General features: G+C 40.0%; 1 protein-coding gene across 1 annotated transcript in view; it reads right to left on the bottom strand.

Moving 5' to 3' along the window:
- HHAT (hedgehog acyltransferase) overlaps positions 1 to 20,214 on the bottom strand; it is a 167,489-nt gene that overhangs the window by 102,420 nt on the left and 44,855 nt on the right. The window lies entirely within an intron of this gene.

The raw sequence follows: 20,214 nt of genomic DNA, 5'->3' as shown, positions 1-20,214 counted from the left end.
AGAAAATTTTGGTGTTGTACCAGAAAAAAAATATTGAGACAAAATTTTATGTAACTAGTAAGTGTTAAAGTGGAAAAAGCCTACCTATTTCAACATTAAGAATTTCAGATATTTGTCTTATGTAAACACATCAAAAAGTAGGATATTGAACCTACAGTTCCTAAACCCAGGGTAAGGTACTTAATAGGTATCTCCATTTACAGTCTACACATGCTGTTTTTTGGAAAAGTCTAAGAAAGCCCTTCAAAACACAGCCACATTTAAAACATCCTTCACCTTAAAGACAGATGTGTTTCATCACAGTCTTTGACATACACCATAAAAAATTCAAGCGCCAGCCACTGCTGTTTGAGCTTAAATTCAGTGTAATTACCTAGGGAGCAGGCAAATATGTTACCAATTTCTTCACCTTTTATCTCTGTAGTAGCTGCACTGTAGTGGTTGAACTGCCCTTGTGCAAGGTGCTGGGCCAAAAAGTAGAGGGTGCACAGATAACCAAAGAAAAATTGGTTATTGGAGGACTTCCCAGATAGTTTAAGACAAACATGTAAAGCAACTGTAAGACAATGAAAGTTTCATTCTCAGCTTCAGTTGTGTATACAGTTCATTGCCAAAGGGACTGGTATGAACACTGAATTCAAGTAACACAGCCTAACGCATTGATCTGCTTAGAAGTTACCTTTTTTAGGATACAATAAGAGGTCTTAAATTACTAATCTAACAAGTAATTAATGGATTGAGATCCTAATACTAAAAAAAACCCAGGTAATATAAGACCTGGCTGTGGAAAAACTCCTAAAACAACTTATGAACACAACAGTTGTCTTGGAGGATCTACAGTAGCTGGGAATGTACAGACAAGAGTCCACGAGCCCTTCATATGTCTTTGTCCAGAACACAATGGCACAGGCCAGTGCACTGGCCTCATCATACAGGAGTTCTGGCTCAAAACAAGGGTTTTGGGAGGAGACACACAAAACAGCCTAAAGAGCCATCATAATACATAGGATGAATTAAGCACCAGGAGGATGGATGAACAGAATTTTTTAATAGACAGATTGCTGAAAAATGGATAACAGAGCCAAATGTTCCTGACATAAAACTGTCCCATGGCATTGGTGAGAGATGAGGATTCACAGCCAAAAACCTGTCTTAAGTTCAGATGCAAAGTCATGGCCTCCAGTGTGCTGTGTTAGGAAAAAAAATCTATAAGCAACTAAGTAAAGTAGCTACTGCAAAGCAGTGCAGAGTACTTTTACCTTCACACACAAACACTTATTACTATAACATTCAGTAGGCCAATTTAGTTTGGATAATATGTAAACAATGCATCCAGGGACAGACAGCTAGGACTTATCACACAGTGTTTATCCACTGTTTTTGTAAGATAAAAGGAACACAATTCTCTATTAATATAATGCTTTGTTGGCCAGCCTGTATGATTTACCAGAACTGCAGAATATAAACATTAGCAAAATACTGACAATAAGATACATGAACACCATTCTTATGAAGTTGGTTTTTAAGGACCAGGGAAATAGATGGTCCTGCTGTAATACCAAAAGATGCAAAGATGCTTGCACATCTAGCTGAAGAAGAATACTCTTCCCTAAAATGATAGGAATCCGTTTCAGAGCAGCTCTTGAGTAACTTGGAAAGAGACTTTCTAGGGACCTTTTCCACACAAAGAAGGTTCTCCTTCCCCAGATCAGAAAGGCAAAATTGGAAGATTCATTAATTTCTGCCATTATTTAAATAATTGAGAGTCTGTTCACTAAAGTGGTTGTGGCAGTCTCCTGCCAGGGCTGAAAGACAGGGTGATAAGCCTAACATAGCTAATTACAGCATCAACCATCCTAAATCCTCTCAGAATCTGTTTCATAGAAATACCACTTTTCTGTGGAATAATTACCTCTTACATGCCCAATCCTATTCCTGAAATGCATATTTTAATGCTCTGACATTTTCATGCCATCTGCCGCCAAGAAGCCAAGCCTGCCACGCTGTCAGAATTCAATCCACCCACTGTCTTCCTACTTCCCAACATTTCAGATGGGAATACAGAGAAACTGTTTCTCCACTGCCCAGTACTATGATTTACCCTTTGGCAGCATGGGTAGGATACACTACCAAAAGCAAACAGCAATTTTCAGCCTATTTGTACATTTTGTGGCTCTCATTTCCATGAAGTGAAAGAGGAATCAAAGCCTGTTGCTTTTAAAAGCACCAACTGCCTTTAGATCATGTCTTTCAAGGCATCTGTGAATACAATCGAAATAACAAACGGTCCCATTTCCTGTTCTTCCTCGACTCATGGGAGTGGAGGAAGAAACCCTCCCCTAGTGCCATTTACTTCACATCAGTGAAGGTGCAGGTATGATGAAATTATGAAGTGCCTTTGGTCAGATGGGATTAGTTGAGGTTCTTCTTCACTTTGCAGTATCTTAAACATTAGCAACATCACCTTGCATACACAAAAGGAAAGAAAAACAAGCACACACACCATAGACCAAGTTTTGTCTCAGACAACTTGCACTGTAGGGACAGATTTTAGTATTTTCCTCTATGTTCAGGCACTTCAGCAGAGCTGGGACTGCACACTGTACACTGAGCAAGTGCAGATAAATACGCAGAAAGAAGGAGAAACAATACTTACGTCCCTATGTGTGGTAAACAGTGATTTTAAAAACATTTGACTCAATCCCCATTCTGGTTACATCAGCTGTGAGACAGAAGTGCAAAGATTAAAGACTTCAAATAATCATTGATCACAAAGTCATTGAAAATATAGGAGCATTTTCCAACAGAACTATATTGCCAGTACTACATATAGGACAACAAGTAAAACTGTGCTGTTGTTCTACATTCATTCTCTCTTATTGTTCCCCCATTTTCTAAGTCCAGTGATTGCCAACATGTATTATCCATTCCTGTCAGGACTGGAAGATCAATGACACTGCTGTGTCAGTGTTCTCCTCCCAGCAGGCTGCCACTAATAACTTTTCTGACCTGGGATTTTTCACAAAGTCAGCAGAACTATGCACTGTACAACAGGCTGCCAGGTGCTCAAATATAAATATTTCATTGATATCTTTTTGTTTAGTAGCAACAACTCAAAAAAAGCAAAGATGGAATGATATTAAACCCAGAATACATTAATATAGACAGATCGCCAAGTGGTTTTTTACTTATAAAAGAATGCAAATAAGCCAGCTTTCTTTAGAGCTTCCTTTTGTTTCTTTATATTCTTTGGAAAAAAATAATAAAAGTCACACTGCTCTGAAAATTACAACAAAGATAAGCAAACAAAACAGAGGAAGCCATGTTTACCATGCAATGTACATCTAAATGGAGCCATTTGGGAGCTTTCATCATTAACATAATTTCCTAAGAGCTAGTGCTAAACTGATTACACAGAAAAATAAGCCCATATCCCTTTAATGTTGATCATACATTAAAAACAAATTAAAATGTAGGAAAAATAGACATGCTCAACAAAGGACATGGGCTTAAAACTCTTCTGTAATTTGCTTCAGGACTACTAAAACCCATCTCTATATACTTTACAGCACATTTTGTTCAAAAGACAACAGTAGCAATGTGGAACCATCTTACAGGGAAAGCTCTCAGGCCTGCTCTGAGGACTCAGCATGCTCAGTGGCTCTCTGAAACATCTCTGCACTTAGGCAAGGAATATGGAGAACAAACGGGAGGAGCTAGAAGTCTGCATGCAGTTACATGACCGGAGCACTGTGATGGATGGATACAGGCTCTTCAGGGAGGGAAGGTGGGAAGCAGGGCTTGCCCAACAGGTGAGAGAGCAGCTGAAACACACGGAGTTTTGCCTGGGAATGGGTGTCACTGGGTTGCTGTTATGGACCTCCTGAGGATTAAAAAGGAGATAAGGCCCCTCTTCAAACAACTAGAATAAACCTGATGTTCACAGACCCTGGTCCGTGGTTAATTCACACATATGCAGTTATTTACATGTAACTACACTTTAAAAAAAGCTCTCCTCTTATGGTATGGCATAAAATTTCAAGCCAGCAATTCTGTGGACTGATTATATAAATTATTTAATACCTATAAAATAAGTCATAACCATATGTTTCCTCCTAAATACTGCTGTCAAGGGAGGAGTCACCATGCTGTGGCTGCTCTGCGCAGGTTCTTGGAGGGTCTGTGCTACTGCAGTGCTAATCACCCAGTCAAGATGCATGCTTCCTCCCAAACACTGATCATAATCAGCACAAGGGTATGTCAGCTTTCTGTGATTCCATGATTTGTCAGTCTGATCCTAAAAACGATTTATGCATCTACAGCTCTAGTGAAAGCATGAAACTCCAACAAGCTTGCACAGCTGAAATATCTTAATGAAAGCAGTCATTATTTTTCTAATTTACTTCTAAACTCTTCAGAGACACCATCAGATGAAGCGAGACACTTCTGCCTGAATATTACTTTCTGAGCCTTTTGTTATAAGACATGTCTAAGCTGGAAGAAATTTGAGGAAAATAGTTTCAGGCTTTCCCCATTGATTTGGTCTGTGCAGTTGACAGCACTTCATAAAGCCTTGTGTCACTGCTCCCTGATTAAGGGAGATCAAGTTTTCATCTTTCCTCAGTACAACAGATTAAAAGGAAAAGAAAACATGTAAACCAGCAATGTAAGGCAAAAAATAATTTGAAGAGGAACTAAGGGCATTTACATTATTACACACTTTTTGATATTCATTTTCAGCACTATGCCTCTGACCTGAGCACTTCACACCCTTCTCTAAGCACTGTCCAAAAAGCAATGGAGGTTAATTTTTTTTAAATACACCACCAAAATGTCTTTCAACTTGGTAACATTAAACAAGACCATGTCTACTTTGAGCAATCTATGTATCACTGTAGCACATCTGCAGTTCTGTTGGCACAGATCGTGCCCAGAAATTCAACCACAGGCAATTCAATCACAACTTTTCACTTAGTTATAGCTATGAGAGCATTGCCACTATTAATTTTTGAGAATTAAAAACCAGAAGAGCTTGGTAACACTTCTACAGGACAGTACAAATAAAATATTGGCTTGCAGGAGCAATTTCTGCCTGGTGTATTCAATACTTTGAAGGCTATTTTTAATACAGAAGTGTAATACTGATTGTTTTTATACAGTTTAGCTTTCTGAACTCAGGGTTTAATTCCTACCTGCTATAACTCCTGTAGGCAACTGGAAACCTACATGAGACAGAACACCCTGCAGCACCCAAAACCCGAGGGAAAACTATAAATAAGGGATCGCAAAATTATTAATTTTAACTTTTACTCCTTAACCACTGCTTAAGTCTTCCAAAACTCTGATCAGGCAGTTAAAAACATTAACAAATCTTCAATTCTAGAATCAGGAATCAGAGAAGACAGAGAAAATCTTGCAAAAATCTTACAGAAACTAGATCTGTTGTCCATAAAAACAAGGACAAAATTTTCAAGAAATGTGATGGAAATCCAGCAATCAAAAATCTTAAAACCAGACTGAATGGTAATGGTCCAGACTACTACAAAGTTATTCTCCAATTTCATACTATGGAAGTCAAGGGACAATAAAACTATTTATTAACATATGTCTCCTTGTATCTAATCACTGAGAAAAAAAATCACAGAATCTCAGAATTGTCACTGTTGGAAAAGACCTCTAAGATCATGGCATCCAACCATCAATTCCCACCTCAAAATAAAAATATGAAATAAATAAATTAAAAAGATTGCCCACTAGAGCATGTCCTGAAGTGTCTAATCTACATGGTTTTAAATTTCTCCAGGGATGGTGACACCACCCCCTCCCTGGGCAGCTCATTCCAGCACCTGACTACTCTTTCAGTAAAGAAATTCTTCCTAATACCTAGTCTAAACCTCCCATGGCACAACTTCAGGCCATTTCCTCTAGTCTTATCATTATTTACTAGACAGAAGAGGCCAACAGCCACCTACCTACAACCTCCTTTCAGGTAGTTGTATAGAGCAGTGGTCTCCCCTCAGCTTCCTCCTCTCCAAACTAAACAATCCCAATTCCCTCAGTCTCTTCTCATAGGACTTGTACTCCAGTACCTTCACTATCTTGGCTGCCTTCCTCTGAACTCGCTCCAGCAATTCAGTGTCTTTCTTGCAGGGAGGGGCCTAGAACTGAACACAGTACTTGAGGTGTGGCCTCTAACCGGTGCTAAATACCGGGGCATGATCACCTCCCTTCTGCTGGCCACACTATTTCTCATACAAGCCAGGATGCTGCTGGCCTTCTTGGCCACCTGAGCACTCTGCTGGCTCATATTCAGCCAGGCATCAACCAACTCCACTAGGTCTTTTTCTGCCAGGCAGCTTTTTAGCCACTCTTCCCCCAGACTGTAACGTGGCATGGAGTTGTTGTGACCCAACTGCAGGACCCAACACTTGACCTTGCTAAACCTCATGCAATTAGCCTCAGCCTTTGATCCATCCTGTCCAGGTCCCTCTGCAAAGCTTTCCTAACCTTAAGCACACCAACACTCCCACCCAACTCAGTGTTGTCTACAAACTTGCTGAGGAAGCACTCAATCCCCTCATCTAGATCATTGATAAAGACATTGAACAAGAACAGCCCCAAAACTGAGCCCTGGGGGACTCCAGAAGTGACCAGCCACCAACTCTCTGGGCCCAGCCATACAGCCAGTTTTTAACCCAGCAAAGAACACACCTGTCCACGCCATGAGCTGCCAGCTTCTCTAGGAGAATGCTGTGGAAGACTGTATCAAAGGCTTTACTAAAATCCAGGATGACAACATCCAGAGCCTTTCCTTCATCCATTAGGTGGGCTTCCTGGTCATAGAACAAGATTAGGTTAAACAAAAAGAGGTTAATCCAAGAAATAAAATTTGAGGGTTTTTGCTACTGAAATAAATTATTTGACAGAAATTAAAAAACACGCCTTCTGCTGAGTCTAAGCTTAATTACTATTATGTCAACATATAATCACCTTGAAATAACAGTCCCAAACTAAAATATTAATCTGAGGTATTGTTTGAAGCATATTGTTCTAATATATGCAGGTGTTTCTTAAAATTGTCTCAGATTATGGAAAATATGTATTTTGTATTTGCAATTGTAATTTTGTGAATAATTTATTAGGAAAAAAAATGATACCTAATACTGGATTTCCTTCTTCCAGCACTTCTAATATTGAAACGCTACCATTTAGAAACCAATGAGTTACTGCAAGTGCCAAGAGAGCAGCAGTTCCTACTCTGAGAGTTCAAAAAGAATAGAAGTGCTGCAAGGTAGCCCCCTCCCCGGAGGGCATTTCACCTACACAGCAGTAATTTTGATCTAAACCCATAAAGTCCAAAAGCCAGTGCAGGCTACAAACCATCACACATGAAGATGCCACTCCTGACTCGAGAGGTTCACAAACCACAAATTGCTGAAGACAGTTTCCTGACAAGGCTTGACCTATCTGCTAACAAAGACAGAGTGCTTGGCCAGGGTGAGCTCTGCTCTGACACCACACAGCTGCTCTTAGACTCGTAATTAACTTTTGCCATAACCTGTCAGGTTCCCCAAAGGAAGGTCTCCTAAAGTCTGAGGAACTAAGCAAGATTTCAGGTGACCTTTGTTGCTTCAAAGTGGAAGCACTATCTCCAGTTTCAGAACCTCCCACTAGAAAGGCACAAAATCTTTTGTCTAATGATACTTTGATCTTATGCAAGTCAGCACTCATTCTTCAAATATCAATAAAAGCTCACGCAATTGCTTACGTTTTCTTCATCCGGCATTTCACTATGAAAAAAAGCCATTGCAAAGTTGAAGATCCCATTCTTCAGAAATGCATTTTCTCCAGTCATGGCTTACTACTAGCATGACATAGTTACTTGTTACCACTTACTTTATTCTTGCAGTGCTACCCCAAATGAAGAGCATGAATGCAAACTCTTTACACTAATCATACAAATATTGGTCTATTGGTTGTGACTAGATAACAAAGAACTTCAAATACAATTTTTACATGTTATTTTGTTGGTTCAGTTCAAATCACAGCGAGGGAAACATTATATATATATATATAAAATAAAAAATACAGAGATAGGGAGAGAAAGAGGATAAAGCAGGTTTCCATGGTTACTTTGTTAACCACCTCCATTTTACTGTTTACATAGTTTAAAAGCTACAAGACACTATAAGCAGGAAATGAAATATTTATTAAGATCTTCAGTACAGAAGGCTCCCACCAGGTCACACGTGACAGCTGACTGCCCACTGAAGCCCTGAAAGATGCACTGACATCTACTAGTTGCTGGTGCTGTCAAGTACATTATATAGGGCAAACTCGTACCAAACATGCACAGAGGAAGCCCTTGACTCAGGCTTGTTTACTAATATTTCATCTCTAACTTAATTTCAGTAGAAGATTATTCCTTGCTTTGAGACCAGTGATAAAATTGCAGGTGTCTCACTTACAAGAAAAAGCTCTGGCTTAGCTGTCAGCTAAAATTTACTAACTGATCACCAAAAGCTCCCCTCAAGCTCTATCCATTTCAACAGCTATAGTTCTAATCATTTATTTCTAATGCAAAAGACATTTCTCTTATTTTGAATCATCACTCTAAATGAAAGGTTAATTATGTATAACAGCACTTTTCTGCAAAAGTGTCATCTCAAACAGGTAATTTTTATTTTTATTTCAGCCTACCATTCTACAGCCAAACTTTGCATTTCACTGTTACTGTGGTTTTGAAAAAAAATCTACTTAGAAACATTGATTATTCTTTTAGATAATCTATGAGTCCTGAAGGGGTCAGCTAACCTCTCCTCCATGGCAGAATCAACTCTACTTACGTTACTCTTATACAAGATTTGCTCTGGAGTTGTTGCTACACTCTGAGGACATTCAAATGAGAAAATTTACCACAGTAACTCATGGTCTGTTTTGGCTCCCCTTTTCCATCCATCCATCCAGAAAAGATATTTTATATATCTATATATAATATAGATATTTGCATTTGGCAGAACTCCATGAAACACTACTGAAGGTACATTCTAAGGTTAGCCCCCTATCACTGATCAAAAATTTAAGGTCACTATTTAAAACTAGTTTGCCTCACCAATGTAAATGTCTAATATCCAATATTTTCAGAGCAATAGTCTAATCCAGATTTGAAAAGCAATTCATCATACCAAAATGCTAGATACATTTTGAAATAATCTCTAAATCTACCAGAATTGTCTCTGAAAATAACTGATGACATTGAATGTCGTTATCCTTACAGCTAGAGAAGATAATGTTCATTATATAATATCAATATATATATTATATAATAGGCACAAAAAAATAGTAGAGCAATACTTATATACCCTGATTCTCTTTACATCAGACAATTAGAAATTCTGCTTTATTTAATGCTTTTTAAGTTTGGGGTAACATCATGTAACTTGGGAAAGCAAACTGCATTTTGCTATTCACATACAACAGAAAAGCTGAGGTTGGCTGCAAAGTGGAGTTACTTTTCATGTGTCCAGCTATGTTGCTCGCAAGAAAATACTAAATCTTCTCCAGGAGAAAGCAAACAAGAACTGTGTGACAGCTGATAAAAAACATTATCTTTTGATTGCTATGAGCTTAGCTCGTTCTTCAGCACTGCACGAAGGTACTGCAATTACATTTTTGGGATATACTAGGAAGCCTACAGCATGTTGCTTTAGCTTTTCAGACAGTAAGATAAACAGAAGCTTGCAGGGTTTGACTCCTCACTCCTTCAAAAATAGGAGTTCTATGAAACTATTTGTTTGTGACTTCTAAGATGGAAGCATGCACACGATTTTGATTCACACATGCTAATTTCCTCAGAAGCTAGGGAAGGAGTGTTTCTCCTTAAACTATGTATCATAAACAACTTGTATTTGCAAAGATGTTAACTGACAATCTATACATGCTTTAGGGATTTTTCCTTAGCTGCATAAAAGATCACTTTTTACTACAGTTCTTCAGCTATATTTACCTTCTAAGTAAAAGCAATTAAAAGCACATACCAACGGCAAAAAACAGCACTTTTTTTACCCTAAATTTAAATCTGTGGTAGAACAATCCCATATCCAATATGGACTTCCTGTCCTGTTTTATGATCTGTTTTTGATGTTACATAAAGAGCTTATACTAAATATCAACGTTGAGCTCTTATATAGCATTCTTAATCCATAGATCTCAAAGCATTTTCCAAAGGATGATCATTATCCTGCTTCAGCTATGAAAAGAAAAAACATGGAGATCTTCAGGGTGAAATTCAGATCTCACTGAATCACTGGTCAGCCAGAACAGCATCCATATCCTCAGATGGATCCCAGAGCCTTCCATCACACCAACGGCCTATGATTTACACTCAGCAACTCCACATGCCATTTAGAAATCAATCCAAAGAGAATATGGCTTTCAATAGGGTATCTTATTCAGCCTGACACTCACTAAAACACCTCCTATCCCACATAGCCAGCATTTTTAACCAGTGTCCTCTGCCTTCCCCAGGGTATTCTGCTGACAGCCCTAAGCACACGACCACTGCCATCCGTGCTGGAAGTAACTTACACAGGCTTTCCTACTCAAATCAATACCCCTGCAGACAGATACCAAGGTCTAAAGACACCACTTGAGTGTCTCAAAGTATTTTCACCTCCACACTGAAGTACTTAACGCATCTGATCTGTAGGTAACTGGATTCTAGTTATCAAGCTTCCTGCCTTTGTCTTTTCCTCCCCTTTTAGATTTCTTTCTCACAACCACTCCTTGCACCTTGCTGTGGGATAGATGTTTAAACTCACAGACTTCCTTAACTCTCTAACTCTCCTTTGGACTAGTAAGAACCTAGAACCAGATCCAGATGTGATGCTGAGAAAGCTTTGCAACTTCTGACTTCACATTAAAGTTAAGGGGTTATTGCTTCGACACGCTGCGTGGCAAAACACGCGAGCAACACCTGGGACCCGGGCAAAGCCAAGTAGGCTGATCCCAGGCGCAAAGGTGAAGAGAAAAGCCACGATCCTGCAGGCGAGGATCCCAAAGCCCCGCAGACCCGGGAACACCGCACAAGGGGCAGCGCCGGGACAAGGGCTCCCCCTGGCGGCAGCGCCGGGAGGCGGCAGCGCGCCCCGGGAAACAGGGAGCAGCAAAGGATGCCCTTTTCATCATCTTCCCTCCCTCCCCTCCCCGCGCCTCACTTTTTCGTGCCCTGGTCCGCAATTCCAACATATTGCCCCGCAAAAAATAGCTCGCGGCTTCCCACGACACACCTAAAACATAAAACGTGAAGTAACTTTGAGACTGAAGTTTACACCAACTGCATCCTGCTGCCTGGAAGCTGCCGTCCTGTGCGTCCCTCAGCCTGGATGCAGCTATTATGTCTCTTAACGTGCCAAGCAGGAAAACGGACCGCGACACGTGGGAGAAAAAAAAAAAAGACTGCGTTAAAAATTGAGAAAGACAAAATGTATCAAACCGACAACAAAGTTAATCAGAATTGTGTGCATTTATAGTCCAGGACACATGAAACTATGATACACATGTTTAACTACAAGTGACTGGTGTAATCGGAAGCGTTACATAAATAATATTATTAAAATAGAAACATTTCTGATATATGCAGCTCTGTGACTCTGAAATACAGGTTGCTGCAGTTACGGAAGGCACACGGTCCCTCAGACTGAAATCACATACAAACTCCAGCCAAATTCTGTCCCTTATAGTCAAAGTGTAGGACAAAAATGTTCCTATGATCTAATTTCCTGGACTTCACAAAGAATTAATTCAGAATCTTTACAATCACAGGTTGTTTAAGACTCCTGGCCACATACCTTCCTCTATTATATTGAAATACAACCTCAGATCTCCATTACATTACTCAGTAAAATTATTTAAAAGCAGCCTGAACTGAATCTCAAAATACTTCACGTTCTACAAATGATGTATGTCTTGCTCAGAGATAGTAACTCAAACACCCTGCAACAAAAACAACAAACTGTTTTAATTCACAGTTGCAACACAAACATGAGGAGATCTGTACCTTGTTAATCCTGACTTTCCCACTCTAACAGTGTAAGTTAAATGTCACATTTACATAACATTTACATAAAGATTCAGCTTTGTTTACACAAAACCCAGCCTTATTTTTGCAACACGTTCCATGCTAATTCATTATGTAACAACAGATTGTTTTCCCTATTAAAAAAAGTAATTCTGAGAAGGTGCTTGAGAGGCTGCAGTTCCTCTGAAGCAATTTAGAATCATTCTTCACTGCTGCCTAATAAAGGGTGGGGGTTTTGTTCTTTGGTTTTAGGGTGTCTTGCTTTTCAAACAAGGTGGAGATTTTTGGGCACTGCTTAAGTAAGACACCTCATTGATTTTATTCATCATGAGCACTTGTTCAGCTCATACCTACGTGCAGCAGACATGCAGGGGAACATTCACAGAGCCTCCCACCACAACCCACCAGAGTTCAGCAAGGGACTTTAACAGCAGAAAGGTTGGATCTTGTGGTTGGGGACATTTTGGAAGCTTTCAAGCACTGTCCAGCTTGTTTGTTTTAATACCGTTTCAGAGTTATCACTGCTTTCAACAGCTGGGCTCGTGCTGGCCCTTAAAAAAATTGCCAGCTCCAGGAAACACTGCAAAACTTCTAGCACATCTGAAAGCAAAGCTCATGGGAGTCTGCAATGCGGCTGGATCTAACAGCAGTATTTTATAAAAAGAGCTATTGCTTTCAGCTCCTCCACACAGGTGTCTCTACAGATAGACTGACTGCTGTTCACTTCTGTATTTTACAGCTTTAAAATTACTTTTGCAGAAACTCTAAATGACTCATATTGAAAGTAAATTTAGGCAAGAAATAATTCCTAAGCTAATACCACTACATTTCACAGTAATAAAATCAACACTTTAACCTTAAAACTACTTCTAAATTTGACACAAAGCCATTCAATCACATCAAGTGATTATTATAGTTGGTTTTATTAGCAACAAGACTACACTCCTGGCTTTTCCATGTGCTAACTTTATCACAAAATTTCAACTAGGTCTCTACAAGAGCCACTTCTTGCACATCGTATCACCATTGCAAAACATACAAAAGATGGCAAGAACTACCTCTTGTTCTTCTTAGCTTCCTTGCTGAGGAGGCATTGCTACAGTGAGGCTTTCTTGCCCAAAAGAATGGTTTTGTCATGTAACATGGAAACAGCCTGTGTCTGCTCTAGGAGCCTGTTTCACAGCTGAACACCCTTGACTGAAAATGCTGCTTCTGCTACTTCCATTGGCCTTATCTGCATTGCTTCAGACTAGCAGGGTGACCCAAGGGAGTCAAGACTGATGAATGCTCGCTTTAGCCTCATGCCCTACTAGTCTTCACTTGGTATAAAGCCAGGGACTGGAGGCAGAAAGAACATGAGAGAATGGAACTATAGCAGTTACACATCCTACACACAGTGGTCCCACCTCCGTGTGACAAACTAAGTACCAGCATCACTAGATCCTTCCCTAGTAAGTGCAGATTTAAGTGGAATGATGCAGGGTGTCACTTGCATGTGGCAGTTTTTACCCTGCCTGTTACTTTGATAATTACTGGTAGATATAAATTGTCTTCCTGCTTAATCAATACAGCACCTTTGCGCCAGCACTGATCCAAGTGAGAAAAACAAGAGACATAAAACTGTCAGAGACATACGCCCAGGTAACACAAAACAAACAATAAAAGTTAAAAATGTCTGCTCCAACCAGTCCTCTAGGACTCTAAGGCAAAGCAGTACAAAGATTTGGCAAAACTGGTAAGAATTAACCTCATTCGGTTAATTTGATCGGCCAAATCCACACAATGCACAAATTGCCCCGTAGGGCACAGCATTTTTCTCAAGGTATCTGAGGAAGGCAAGGACACCACTGTGGCCATTATTTTATGGCAAAATGCTAAGGTTACAGACATACTAAAAGCACGGCCTAAAAAGCCCTGAGGTGAAAAGCAACTGGAAAAATACTTAGGGGACTGCACAGGGCACAGGAAGACAAAGTTAAGTGATGTGGATACAAACATTCCGTGGCAAAGGGTCTGTGGTATGACCAAGCCTCAGAACCACACTTAAGATTGTTGTTCTTGAGGAAATTATTTGGTTTGCTCTACAAGACAGTTGGGGCATAGATTGTTGTGAGAGTTGGGGCTCAGCCTGGAAACAAAAAGCTATAGGGAAATCTTACTGCATCTTTTCAATACCTAAAAGAGGCTTGTAAAAATGAGGGGGACAACCTTTTTAGCAGGGCCTGGTGCAATAGGGCAAGGGGTAATGGCTTTAAACTAAAAAGAGTAGATTTAGACTACATATAAGGAAAAAAAAAACCTACAATGAGGGTGGTGAAGCACTGGAACAGGTTGCCCAGAGAGAGGGTAGATCCTCCATCCCTGGAAGCACTTAAGGTCAGGCTGGATGTTGCTCTGAGCAACCTGATCTAGGTTGAAGATGTCCCTGATCACTGCAGGGGGTGGAGGACCTTTTGGACTGGATTATTTTAAAGGGTCCCTTCCAACATAAACCATTCTATGCTTGTTGTGCATGCAGTAAGGATGACTAGGTGATCAGGCCACAGAATGAACTAAAGGCCAAACTTCTTGAAAGAGCAAAGGAGAAAAGATGCATTTTTTGGTGGTAGTTTACAATGAGCTATTTCAAAGCCAGAGATGGCTATCCAAACGCCACTGTCAATCCTGTTGCAAGAAAAGTGAAATCTCTCTAATACTGTGTTGTCTAGCCCAGCTGCAGTATATTAGAACATCAACAGTTATTACATGGGGCCACAATCAATGTTGCAGCAGTGAGACTGTATAGCACTGGTTCATGCTTTAGCCTGCATCCCATGTGGCACCCAGGCAGCTGTTGTGTCTAGCTGTTGGAGCCCAGAATTGCCTCTGATCTTACCAAAAAATGGAGTTAAAGGAGGGATTGCAACACAAAGAGAATGGGATTGCTGCATCAAATGTTGACTTTCTAACACCTGAGTGGATTAGAGAGAAGTGTTGGGGTTTTTTTGTTGTCTTTGGTTTTTTTTACTTGGTTTACTTTTTGTTGGGTTAGGTTTTTTTGTGTTTGTGGGTGTTAGGGGTTTTTTTAACAGAAAAACTAATAGCAAGAACTGCTTGGCATAGATCTCTTCAGCTAAGGATGGCTTGAATAGTGTCAAGCTCTAAAGTGAGTCTACACTTCCCACAGGGAACTTCCCACTCTGTCAGTAAAGAGTTCTGATGCCTTTTGGGAGGACATGTCTGCACCTTACATGAAGTTTGACCCCATATGAACTGATCTCAGTGGTACTTTTCTGAACAGAACAAGGAAAACCTGACTTAAAAAAAAAAATAAATTACTTTATTAACTGGTAACTGCTTTGTTAATATCATTATTCTGTTATTCTTTTGGACAGCACGGAAATATGTGGGGTCACATGGGATTCCACAGAGAACAAAAACAGGAGTTGAGCCAGCTGATCAACAGACTTTTCCTTATCTTCTTTCCTGAGTGTATATTTTTTAGAACCATAATCCCTCTTAAACCATGAGACCATTCTGCCCTTACAAGGAGGTGGCTTGTTTCTAATTAAAAATCAATAGAGGTGGGAACACATTAACTTTTTATTCCAGAGCTGAACCATGCCTTGCTTCACCTGATAAAACTAGAAAAGGGTATGTTTTTCAAGTATTTTTATTTGGGGAGCCTTTGTATCATGTAAGAAGCTAAACCTAAATAACCTGCAACTTTAAGCAAGCTGAAGTAAATCAAAACCATTAGGTGAGCCATGACCACTGCAAACAGATGGACACCTTTGGGAGACGCTGGGGGTGCACTGTCCTGCAGATCTTTTCAAAGCCAAATCTCTACTGGAATGAGTATGAGTCACACTTTTTCAAAGGCACAACACTGCTGAGAGCAAGGAGATTTTGCAAAAGGATCGTGCCCCCAGGAACTGTCATTCTTCTCCACTGCCCTCAGAACTGTTGCCCTAAAGTAAGCACTGTTTGGCATTAAGACAGTAAATACTCTCATATGTTCACAATTTTATTTCATCTAGTGCTTTCTCCTCAGCATTGGATGAAACGCCTGGATAAAATAGCTTTGGTGAGCAAACAGCATCAGGCAGACTCTCTCTTGCTCTTTCCCCTCTAAACTGCTACCCCAAAGGCTATTTTTATGCATTTTGAGCTCTGAGAATACACCAATCGCTCCATTCTGAGAATGCCTAGATTTAGGAGAAACAAGGTTGTATTTCCTGTAGTAATAATGAAAAAAAAAAAGTTATTCTGTTTGTATAGTACTTGTGTAATTAATTAACATTGATTAATAATTTTGCTGATCCTAAGAGAGGAAATGTAGTGAGCAAATGACCACCCAAGTATGGTAGCACATTTTTAATGGGTAGTATCAAAACCCTGTTTTCGTCATAAAATTATTTATCTTTCTCCCATGTATTTCCAGGATTTTATCTTCAAACACTATAGTGTAGCTAACAAACTCTAAAGGCCCAGACCCTGATGTACTCAACTATGCTTCAATTTCACAAATAGTAGTTCCATGATGCAACAATATTTCAGCATGCAATTAGAAAGTCAGTCTTATAATCCAGTTCAACCCAAGCCATTAAACACCATGATTAGCCCTTCCAGTATAATACACCCTTTTCTATAATACATTTTAAAAGATAGGATTTTTAAACCTGAGCTATCATACAAACCGTATCAGAAGCATAGTTCAAGCCACAGCTAGATGGATGGATAGAAATTATTTTCTTTTTTTTGCTACCAACACAGAAGAAGCTGTGTAGCTTGTAAATCTGTCATAATTTATATCATGCTTCTCTTGGGCAAGCCATCGACTGTGTATGCCAGATTATGTACAGTACTAGACCCTTCAATCAACATTTTAAGAAGCAATTAGGCACAGACTGTCCTTTTAGCAGAGACAGTTTCTACTTTCATTGGCCCTGCATTTTATAATTGAAAGTGTTCCCTATTCCATTGCAGGGTAGCATCCTTATATTTAAAACAATATTATATTTCTTGAATATTTCAAGTATCAATTCAAAGATTTTCAAATATTTCCTGCAACTCTGGTTTGTTTGAATTTTCTTTGGGTTTTTTACCCCATTGTTTGTATTTCATACATAGAAACCCAAACTGGGAAGATGACCATTTATGACAGATACTATATGAACACATAAGAAGATCTGCAGTTTCTCAGGAGCAGACTAAGTGGGCAGAAACAAAGGCAATAACTTTCTAAAGGTCACATGGCAGACCAACAACAGATGTAACACCAAGTTTCCTACTCCAAAAGTCATCTACTAAACAAAGAATTTTTTTTTTACTTAATGAAATCCAAGCAAAACTCATACTGCTACAACAGAAGAGAACAGGATCTCCTCCTCAGCAGTATAGTTACAGAAAAAGCATCTGATGGCTCCCCAAATTAACAGAGGTAGGTGACAGACTGAGAATGAAGTATTCAAGCTAAGGTTACAGCACCACACTGCATAGAACCCACAGTAAGCTTTGGAAAAAAACCAAAAAACCAGACACATAAGTCAAAGATGACATTCATCTCATTCCAATTCAATGCTATTTGCAGTCCAGAGATTGCATGAGCTTACAACTCTAATACTGTAGCTCCACAGGATGTAGAACAATGCAGTAGAAGAGAATAATATCTTATTACATTCTTCGTCTTAAGCAAGTGAAAGCATATTTTGTGGCAGAAGCATCACCAGGGACTCAAAACTTACTACATTAGTGCTTACCATGATTCTATTCTTGGTTAAGTAGTCATCTGGGCTCCCAGGAGACCTTCTTCTGCACTGTATTTCCTTTACAATAGTAGCCTATTTTAAAACTATTTCTTAAATTATTATGATTTCTATTTCTTATATGGTATTTTAAAATAAACAAATCATTCTGCTGGTCAAAATAGAGATGCAACTATTTTTGTAAACTGATACCAGAACTTCAATACATTCAGTAGTCTAAAAACTTTCTCTACACACTGAAATGCGTATTATCTTCAGCAGTATTAACACTATGGCTTTAGTGAAGAGAGCTGTCTGTTACATGCAAAGAAATACATAAAATAACCCTAATCATACCAATCCTCCTGCTCAAAGATTATGAGACGCCAGGATGGGGGTTTGCCTGTGCAACCTTAAAACAAACCTGATTTCCCCTGTGACATAGGCTTTGTGTGATCTTATATCTTTCACGGGCTTATTACTTAGTTTAAACAACAAAAGCATGGTGTGTTCAATAAGATACTACCCAGCATTCTTCCCTTTAAGATCTATTCTTTCTATTACTGTCCAATTGGCACCCAAACCTCAGACAGAGAATTACCATTTTTTCCTGGATTTTGCCATGGTACTCTCAAGGACAAAGTGAAAAGAACACTTACAAGTGATGCTGAGCTTTGAGCAGATAAATGTTTCTAGGCATTTATCATTCTGACTGGAGCTGAATGCTTCTTGTACTAGCTACAGTCAAGAGCTCTCAACTGTATTCTGAAAACACTAGAAAATACATGCTTCAAGTAAGTGACCAGAGGAGTGAAAAGCAATCAGGAGCAATCAACCTGCATTAAAGCCACAAGGACTAAAGAGTGTAGAGGCTTAACAGAGTCTTTATCCTGACACAGTTGCCTAAAATAAAGCTTAAATGGAAAAAAACTAAATGGAAAAAGGAAATTTAAAGAATGTGGAAAACAGGACTGGCCACTTGGGAGGAATATAGGAATGTAGTCTGAGAATGCAAGGATGCAGTGAGGAAAGTTAAGGCCCACCTGCAATTAAATCTGGCAAGGGGTATCAAGGTCAACAAAAATGGATTATTTCAGTACATCAGCAAAAAAAGGAAGACTAGGGAGAACGCAGGCCCCCTGATGAATGAGGCGGGTGACCTAGTGGCAGAAGACACCGAGAAGACAGTTTCTGAATGCCTTCTTTGCTTCAGTCTTCACTGCTAAAGCCAACACTCTTGAATTCTGGACCCTGGAGGTAAGAGATAAGGTCTGGAGAGAGGAAGACCTTCTCTTGGTAGAGGAGGACCACGTTAGAGGCCACTTAGCCAAACTGGACATACATAAATCCATAGGCCCTGATGGGATGCACTCACGAGTTCTGAGAGAGATGGCAGATGGTATTGGTAGGCACTTTCCATCATCTTTGAGAGGTTACAGAGAACAGGAAAAGTGCCTGAGGACTGGACTGGAGGAGGATGAATGTCACTAGAGTCTTCAAAAAGGGCAAGGAGGAGGACGCAGGGAACTACAGGCCAGTTAGTCTCACTTCCACACCAGTAGGGTGTTGGAACAAGTTCTTCTGAACAACATCTCAAAACATGTGAAAGAAAGTCACTGGGAGAAGTCATCATGGATTCACCAAGGGGACATGCTTGACCAATCTGATTGTGTTCTATGACGTTGTAACTGGCTGGCTGGATGAGGGGAGAGCAGCAGATGTCATCTATCTTGACTTCAGCAAGGCTTTTGACGCTGCCTCCCATAATATCCTCATTAGGAAACTCAGGAAGAGCAGGCTAGATGAGTGGACAGTGAGGTAAATGGAGAGCTGGCTGTGTGACAGGAAGTTGTGAACGATGGAGCAGGGTCGAGTTGGAAGCCTGTAACCAGCTGTGTCCCCCCAAGGATCAATACTTGGTCTGGTCTTGTTCACCATATTCATCAACAACCTGGATGAGGAGACAGTGTGTCCTCAGCAAGTTTGCCGATGATACCAAACTGGGAGGGGTGGCTGACACTCTGGAGGGCTGTGCTGCCATACAGCATGACCTGGGCAGAGAAGAACCTAACGAGGTTCAACAAGGGCAAGTGCAGGGTTCTGCACCTGGGGAGGAAGAACCCTATGCACCAATATAGGTTAGGGGTGGACTTGCTGGGAAGTAGTTCTGAAGAGAAGGATCTAGGAGTCCTGGTACATAGTAAATTATCCATAAGCCAGCAATGTGCTCTTGTCACCAAGAAGGCAAACAGAATCACAGGGTGCATAAGGAAGAGTGTGGCAAGTAGGTCAAGAGAGGTCCTTCTCCCACTCTACCAACGCTCTGGCTCACATACTGGATTCATTCTTCCAAGGTAATTACTATTCACAGATGGATATTGCAACATTTTAGTGGATGAAATAACCAAC

The sequence above is a fragment of the Chaetura pelagica genome, unplaced genomic scaffold, assembly GCF_000747805.2.
Source record: "Chaetura pelagica isolate M959 unplaced genomic scaffold, ChaPel_1.0 scaffold161, whole genome shotgun sequence".
Classification (NCBI taxonomy): Eukaryota; Metazoa; Chordata; class Aves; order Apodiformes; family Apodidae; genus Chaetura; species Chaetura pelagica.
Note: the sequence above shows the minus strand (reverse complement) of the source record. Positions and strands in the feature narration are given on the sequence as shown.